We start from the raw sequence: 9,346 nt of genomic DNA, 5'->3' as shown, positions 1-9,346 counted from the left end.
CGCGGGCACACCTTTCTTAGAGAAGTAGTGGCGACTAGGCATCTGGTACTGGGGCACAGCGACAGACATAAGGTCTCTAAAATCCTGTGTGTCCACTAGGCGGAAAGGCAGCATTTCGGTAGCCAACAGCTTACAGAGGGATAGAGTCAACCTCTTAGCTTTGTCATGGGTCGGAGGAAGTGGCCTTTTATTTGACCACATCTGAGGGACAGAGATCTGGCTGCTGTGTGTAGACGGTGTTGAGTAGGGTGTCCCTGGAAAAATGCAGGTTTGTGAGGAAAGTGCAGGCGGAGACATGATGTTGCCTTCATCCAACGTAGGTGCTATCGATTTCTGAGAGAGCTGTACACACTCACTTGTTTCCCCTTCCAAACCAACTGACGACCTACCAAGCAAACTGCCTGTTGCGGTTACAGTGGTGGAAGTTTTGCGTGGAAAAACAGGTGTGACAGCTGTCCCCACAGTCCTAGAAGATGAAGAGCGCGCGGATGCACTGGAAGGGGCGGGCGGTGGATGGTTCGCTCCGCTAGGCCGCATTGCAGCACAGTGAGCTTCCCACCGGGACCTATGATATTTATTCATGTGACGATTCATAGAAGAAGTTGTCAAACTGCTGAGGTTTTGACCTCTACTAAGAGAATCATGACAAATTTTACATATCACATGATTTGGGCGATCTTTTTCTATGTCAAAAAAGGAACAGGCTAGGCAAGGCTTAGAGGCCATGCGACCTGTTGATGCACCCCGAATAATGCTCATAGGCAGAGTGGTGGCTGAGGATGCAGTTGTAGACGTGCTACCAGTGCTCCGACTCTGTCCAGGAAGGCGCAAGGTAATTTCGTCGTCGGTTGCATCCTCCTCCACCGCCTCTGTTGACCTCCTCGAGTGCCTGACTGGGGGTTGACAGTAGGTGGGATCTAGAACGTCATCATCAATTGTTGTGTTTGCACTCCCCTCCCCCTCAGACCGAGCCTCTTCTTGCCCTGACCGAATATTTAAGTTGTCATCCCAATCGGGTATCTGCGTCTCATCTTCATCAGTATGTTCCTCATTGCCTATAACCACAGTTGTTGGAAAGGCAGCATTTTGGTAGCCAACAGTTTGCATTTTATGAAAGTCAACCTCCAAGCCATGTCATGCCCTTCTAAAAGCATGTATAACACAGCGAGGGGACTCCAACCACAGTCTCCCTCGTTTCCACTAACTGGGCCACACACACCCCACTTGACTGGCATCGGTTGAGCCCCCTTTTGAAAAAGAAAAAGATGCTTTGCATGAAGCACTCTCAAAAATACGCGTGCCTTTCCCGTCCCCTGGCTGACCCAGGGGAAGAAAAGTCCTCTGAGAGCCATGATTTGTTCATTTTGGGTCTTTTAGAAACACAGCGAGGGGACTCCAACCACAGTCTCCTTCGTTGTCACTCACTGGGCCACACACACCCCACTTGACTGGCATCGGTTGAGCTCCCTTTTGAAAAAGAAAAAGATGCTTTGCATGAAGCACTCTCAAAAATACGCGTGCCTTTCCCGTCCCCTGGCTGACCCAGGGGAAGAAAAGTCCTCTGAGAGCCATGACTTGTTCATCTTGGTTCTTTTAGAGACACAGCGAGGGGACTCCAACCACAGTCTCCCTGGTTGCCACTCACTGGGCCACACACACCCCACTTGACTGGCATCGGTTGAGCTCCCTTTTGAAAAAGAAAAAGATGCTTTGCATGAAGCACTCTCAAAAATACGCGTGCCTTTCCCGTCCCCTGGCTGACCCAGGGGAAGAAAAGTCCTCTGAGAGCCATGACTTGTTCATCTTGGTTCTTTTAGAGACACAGCGAGGGGACTCCAACCACAGTCTCCCTGGTTGCCACTCACTGGGCCACACACACCCCACTTGACTGGCATCGGTTGAGCTCCCTTTTGAAAAAGAAAAAGATGCTTTGCATGAAGCACTCTCAAAAATACGCGTGCCTTTCCCGTCCCCTGGCTGACCCAGGGGAAGAAAAGTCCTCTGAGAGCCATGACTTGTTCATCTTGGTTCTTTTAGAGACACAGCGAGGGGACTCCAACCACAGTCTCCCTCGTTTCCACTCACTGGGCCACACACACCCCACTTGACTGGCATCGGTTGAGCTCCCTTTTGAAAAAGAAAAAGATGCTTTGCATGAAGCACTCTAAAAAATACGCATGCCTTTCCCGTCCCCTGGCTGACCCAGGGGAAGAAAAGTCCTCTGAGAGCCATGACTTGTTCATCTTGGTTCTTTTAGAGACACAGCGAGGGGACTCCAACCACAGTCTCCCTCGTTTCCACTAACTGGGCCACACACACCCCACTTGACTGGCATCGGTTGAGCCCCCTTTTGAAAAAGAAAAAGATGCTTTGCATGAAGCACTCTCAAAAATACGCGTGCCTTTCCCGTCCCCTGGCTGACCCAGGGGAAGAAAAGTCCTCTGAGAGCCATGATTTGTTCATTTTGGGTCTTTTAGAAACACAGCGAGGGGACTCCAACCACAGTCTCCTTCGTTGCCACTCACTGGGCCACACACACCCCACTTGACTGGCATCGGTTGAGCTCCCTTTTGAAAAAGAAAAAGATGCTTTGCATGAAGCACTCTCAAAAATACGCGTGCCTTTCCCGTCCCCTGGCTGACCCAGGGGAAGAAAAGTCCTCTGAGAGCCATGACTTGTTCATCTTGGTTCTTTTAGAGACACAGCGAGGGGACTCCAACCACAGTCTCCCTCGTTTCCACTCACTGGGCCACACACACCCCACTTGACTGGCATCGGTTGAGCTCCCTTTTGAAAAAGAAAAAGATGCTTTGCATGAAGCACTCTCAAAAATACGCGTGCCTTTCCCGTCCCCTGGCTGACCCAGGGGAAGAAAAGTCCTCTGAGAGCCATGACTTGTTCATCTTGGTTCTTTTAGAGACACAGCGAGGGGACTCCAACCACAGTCTCCCTGGTTGCCACTCACTGGGCCACACACACCCCACTTGACTGGCATCGGTTGAGCTCCCTTTTGAAAAAGAAAAAGATGCTTTGCATGAAGCACTCTCAAAAATACGCGTGCCTTTCCCATCCCCTGGCTGACCCAGGGGAAGAAAAGTCCTCTGAGAGCCATGACTTGTTCATCTTGGTTCTTTTAGAGACACAGCGAGGGGACTCCAACCACAGTCTCCCTCGTTTCCACTCACTGGGCCACACACACCCCACTTGACTGGCATCGGTTGAGCTCCCTTTTGAAAAAGAAAAAGATGCTTTGCATGAAGCACTCTCAAAAATACGCGTGCCTTTCCCGTCCCCTGGCTGACCCAGGGGAAGAAAAGTCCTCTGAGAGCCATGACTTGTTCATCTTGGTTCTTTTAGAGACACAGCGAGGGGACTCCAACCACAGTCTCCCTCGTTTCCACTAACTGGGCCACACACACCCCACTTGACTGGCATCGGTTGAGCCCCCTTTTGAAAAAGAAAAAGATGCTTTGCATGAAGCACTCTCAAAAATACGCGTGCCTTTCCCGTCCCCTGGCTGACCCAGGGGAAGAAAAGTCCTCTGAGAGCCATGACTTGTTCATCTTGGTTCTTTTAGAGACACAGCGAGGGGACTCCAACCACAGTCTCCCTGGTTGCCACTCACTGGGCCACACACACCCCACTTGACTGGCATCGGTTGAGCTCCCTTTTGAAAAAGAAAAAGATGCTTTGCATGAAGCACTCTCAAAAATACGCGTGCCTTTCCCGTCCCCTGGCTGACCCAGGGGAAGAAAAGTCCTCTGAGAGCCATGACTTGTTCATCTTGGTTCTTTTAGAGACACAGCGAGGGGACTCCAACCACAGTCTCCCTCGTTTCCACTCACTGGGCCACACACACCCCACTTGACTGGCATCGGTTGAGCTCCCTTTTGAAAAAGAAAAAGATGCTTTGCATGAAGCACTCTCAAAAATACGCGTGCCTTTCCCGTCCCCTGGCTGACCCAGGGGAAGAAAAGTCCTCTGAGAGCCATGACTTGTTCATCTTGGTTCTTTTAGAGACACAGCGAGGGGACTCCAACCACAGTCTCCCTGGTTGCCACTCACTGGGCCACACACACCCCACTTGACTGGCATCGGTTGAGCTCCCTTTTGAAAAAGAAAAAGATGCTTTGCATGAAGCACTCTCAAAAATACGCGTGCCTTTCCCGTCCCCTGGCTGACCCAGGGGAAGAAAAGTCCTCTGAGAGCCATGACTTGTTCATCTTGGTTCTTTTAGAGACACAGCGAGGGGACTCCAACCACAGTCTCCCTCGTTTCCACTCACTGGGCCACACACACCCCACTTGACTGGCATCGGTTGAGCTCCCTTTTGAAAAAGAAAAAGATGCTTTGCATGAAGCACTCTCAAAAATACGCGTGCCTTTCCCGTCCCCTGGCTGACCCAGGGGAAGAAAAGTCCTCTGAGAGCCATGACTTGTTCATCTTGGTTCTTTTAGAGACACAGCGAGGGGACTCCAACCACAGTCTCCCTCGTTTCCACTAACTGGGCCACACACACCCCACTTGACTGGCATCGGTTGAGCCCCCTTTTGAAAAAGAAAAAGATGCTTTGCATGAAGCACTCTCAAAAATACGCGTGCCTTTCCCGTCCCCTGGCTGACCCAGGGGAAGAAAAGTCCTCTGAGAGCCATGACTTGTTCATCTTGGTTCTTTTAGAGACACAGCGAGGGGACTCCAACCACAGTCTCCCTGGTTGCCACTCACTGGGCCACACACACCCCACTTGACTGGCATCGGTTGAGCTCCCTTTTGAAAAAGAAAAAGATGCTTTGCATGAAGCACTCTCAAAAATACGCGTGCCTTTCCCGTCCCCTGGCTGACCCAGGGGAAGAAAAGTCCTCTGAGAGCCATGTCCACATTGTCAGTGGACAGACACGTGTGCTTATCTGCCAGCAGACCCACAGCAGCACTGAAGACAGGTTCCGAGAGAACGCTGGCTGCAGGACACGACAAGATCCCCAAGACGTACGTGGCGAGCTCAGGCAATTTATCAAGATTGGAAGCCAAGAATGAGCAGGGCTCAAGTTGCACATTAATGGAATCGATGTTTCCTTGCATATACTCATATATCTGTGTGTCCTCCTCTTTTTCCTTGTCCAGCTCTTTTGTTTTCGCATGAGTATATGTCCTTGTCACTTTCCCATGTGTTGTGAGTTGTTTGTGACCTTTTGGACACCTTTGAGGGTGTTTTCTAGGTGTTTTTCTGTGTTTGTGATTGCCTGCCATTGTTTCCTATGCAGTTCGAGTTCGGTTCGTCGAACGTTCGACGAACCGAACTCGAACGGGAGGTCCGTTCGGCGAACCAACCTCGAGCCGAACCGCGACCGGTTCGCTCATCTCTATGTATGACACATGAATGTAGAAAATGAAAAAGCACTCACCAATCTTTGCTGTGCAGTAGAAAAGTGTTTATTCACACGTGGAGGTTACATGCTGTGGCAAGCGGGGAGGGGGTAGGACGGGACAGCATGTCAGACGACGGTCATTTCGCACTCTGTGGCAGTGCTTTGACGGGTCTAACAGCTTGTGACATCATATCCTGGTTGTCACAAGCTGTTAGACCCATCAAAGCACTGCCACAGAGTGCGAAACGGCCATCGTCTGATGTGCTGTCCCGTCCTACCCCCTCCCCGCTTGCCACAGCATGTAACCTCCACATGTGAAGAAACACTTTTCTACTGCACAGCAAAGATCGGTGAGTGCTTTTTCACTTTCTACATTCATATGCCTTGGATTATTCTGCTCCCTTTTTGAATAAGCACTACATAGCTGTAGCTAGTATATTTTTTTCTGCCAAGCCTTTCTGCCAAACATTGCTGACAGCAGCAGTAAAATGCTAGGTGTGAATTGAAGCTAATGCCTGAAAATAGACCGCGGACTGAGTAGTGCCCTGATTTTTCCTTTTCAGCATCCTTATTCTGTTAATGTATGACACTTACTATATGTGATGAGAGAAGGTGTATTCAGCTTCCGCAAAAAGGATATTTTCTTCTATAAAAACATAATTTTATTGGTACACTATTGTAGAATCAGAAACAGGTTTCCTGTGCATTTCAAGTGATAACTAGAGATGAGCCACCCCCCCTAGTGTTCGAGTTTGAACCCCATTGAAAACAATGGCAGGCAAACACAAACACATAGAAAACACCTTCTATGGTGTCCAAAAGGTGACAAACAACTCACAAGACACCATAAACACATGGAAAGTGAGAAGGACATATACTCATGCGAAAACAAAAGAGCAGGACGAGTAAAAGGAGGAGGAGACACAGATATAGGCATGTCATGCCCTTCTAAAATCATGTAAAACACAGCAAGGGGACTCCAACCAGAGTCTCCCTTTTTTCCCAAAATTGGGCCACTGACACCACTTAAGTGGCATCAGTTGTCCCCCAGTTGCAAACTTGACATGTTGATTTGCAAGAAGCACAATCCAAATCCACAAGCCTTTACTCCCCCCAGGATGACAGGGGTAGAAAATTCCTTGCTGATTAATGACTTGTTCATCTTGGAACATTTTTAAAAAAAAACAAAAAGGGGACTCTAACCAGAATCTCCCTTTTTTCCAAAAATTGGGCCACAGACACCACTTAAGTGGCATCAGTTGTCTCCCAGTTGCAAACTTGACATGTTGATTTGCATGAAACACAATCCAAATCCACAAGCCTTTACTCTCCCCAGGATGACACAGGGATAGAAAAGTCCTTGCTGATCCATGACTTGTTCATCTTGATGAACGTTAGTCTGTCACTGGACAGACGCATGTGCTTATCTGTCAGCACACACCCAGCAGCACTGAAGACACGTTCCGAGAGAACGCTGGCTGCGGGACACGACAAGATCTCCAAGGCGTAAGTGGCGAGATCAGGCCATTTTTCCAGATTAGAAGCCCAAAATGAGCAAGGCTCCAGTAGCAGAGTCATGACATATTTATTCACTTGGAGATACTCCTGTATCATCCTCTCCAGCCGTTCACTATGTGTCAGACTTCTTGTCTCTTGTGGACTTGCAAAGGATGGTCTAAAAAAATAATAAAACGATTCCATAAAATTGCTGTTACTACCAGATACGGTGTTGCTGGTACGGTTTAACTGATGATGACTCAACAGTTCCATGGTTGGCAAGTTACAACTGTGAGATTCACTCTGTGCACCACTGGTGTTTAGTGGAAAAGCTGAGCTAAGATTGCATATCAGCTTCTGCTGATACTCCTGCATACGTGCGACCCTTTCTATGGCTGGAATTATTTTGGAAAATTTTGACTTGTATCGGGGATCTAAGAAAGTGGCAACTCAGTAGTCAGCATTACTTCGAATTCGGACAATCCGAGGGTCATGTTGCAGCAAGAAGGTGCTCATGCGTCTTGCGCATCCCTGCGGACCAAGTCCTTGCTGTGTTTGTGTCGGCGAAGTGATAACCGTGCTTTCTTTCTCTGACATATCCCCTCAACCTTGAACAACCGAAATATGATCAAGGTCTCCCTCATCTGCTGAGTCTTCCATGCCGATCGCCAGTTCATCCTCCATTTTTTCCTGGGCTTCTGCACCTTCCTCAACAGTTTGGTTGTTACCAGGCGCCCTTGTTAATCCCTCTCCCCCACCGTCCCATGCCTGCCACCTTGGTGATTCTGAACATCTGGACCTTGTAGATCTTGGTATCCCTTCCACATATGAATCATCCTGTACTTCCTCCCCTTCTTCTTGTCCCACCACCTTACTCCGAATACAGTTTAGGGTGTGGTCCAGTATGTAAATGACTGGAATTGTCATGCTGATAATGGCATTGTCAGCGGTAAACATTTTCGTCGCCATGTCGAAACTGTGCAGCAGGGTGCATAGGTGCTTGATCTGAGAACACTCCACCAGCGTGATCTGCCCCACATCTGCATCTCGTTGGCCCAGGCTATACGTCATAACGTATTGCACCAGGGCTCTGCGGTGCTGCCACAGTCGCTGCAACATGTGGAGAGTCGAATTCCAGCGTGTCGACACATCGCATTTCAGGCGCTGAACCAGCAGGCCGAAAGACTTCTGGAGCGATGCAAGTCGGTCAGCTGCGCCGTGTGAACGGTGGAAGTGAGCACATAGTAACCGTGCCCTCTGCAGAAGCCCATCTAGGCCGGGATAGTGGGTTAAAAATTGCTGGACAACAAGGTTCAACACGTGAGCCATACAAGGCACGTGTGTCACCTTGCCCCAGCGAAGAGCCATACCCAGGTTTGCAGCATTGTCGCACGCGGCCTTCCCTGGCTGCAGTTTGAGTGGAGACAACCATTTATGAAACTCGGTCTCCAGAGCAAACCACAACTAGTCAGCTGTGTGACTCTTATTGCCCAGACATTTCAACGTAATGACCGCCTGATGCCGTTGAGCTCTGCTGCTAGCATTGTAAGGATGTGTGCAGGATTCCTTTGCACAGTTAAATCGTGGGTGGCCTGACCAGACAGGCTTTGGGTGGAGGTGGAGGACCGAGACGCGGTTGAGGAGGCAGAAGCAGTGGAGGAACTTCTACATACAGAGGATTGATCCACAACTCGTGGGGACAGCAAGACTTGTACAACAGACCCTTCTCCATCTCTCACCATAGTTACCCAGTGCCCAGTCAGCAACATGTAACGCCCCTGTCCATGCTTACTGGTCCAAGTATCGGTGGTGAAATGAACCCTTTCACACACAGAGTTTCTCAAGGAAGCGGTGATGTTTTGTGAGATATGCTGGTGTAGCGCAGGCACACCTTTTTTGGAGAAGTCGTGACAACTGGGCATTTGGTACTGGGGCACTGCGACGAACATAAGGTCTCGAAAATCCTCTGTGTCCACCAGGCAGAAAGGCAGCATTTCTGTAGCCAACAGCTTGCAGAGGGTGAAAGTCAACCTCTTAGCTTTGTTATGTCTAGGAGGAAATTGTCTTTTACTTGACCACATCTGAGGGACCGAGGGCTGGCTGCTGTGCTGAGACGGCGTTGAGTAGGGTGTCCATGGAAAAATGCTGGTCTGTGAGGAAAGTGCAGGCAGAGGCATAATGTTGCTTTCATCCAAAGTTGGTGCTCTCGATGTCTGAGAGAGCTCAACACCAGCAGCTGTTTCCACTTCCAAAATAACTGACTGTCTGCCAATTACACTGCTTGTTGCGGTTAAAGAGGTGGAAGGCCTGTGTCGCAAAGCATGTGTGACTGCGGTCCCCACAGTCATAGAGGATGAAGAGCGTGCGGATGCACTTGAAGGGGCAGATGGTGGTTGGCCCGCTCCGCTAGGCCACATTGTAGCACAGTGAGCTTCCCACTGGAGCTTATACCTCATATCTATGTGACGGGTCATGGACGAAGT

This window comes from Anomaloglossus baeobatrachus, chromosome 1 (assembly GCF_048569485.1).
Source record: "Anomaloglossus baeobatrachus isolate aAnoBae1 chromosome 1, aAnoBae1.hap1, whole genome shotgun sequence".
Taxonomy (NCBI): Eukaryota; Metazoa; Chordata; class Amphibia; order Anura; family Aromobatidae; genus Anomaloglossus; species Anomaloglossus baeobatrachus.
Note: the sequence above shows the minus strand (reverse complement) of the source record.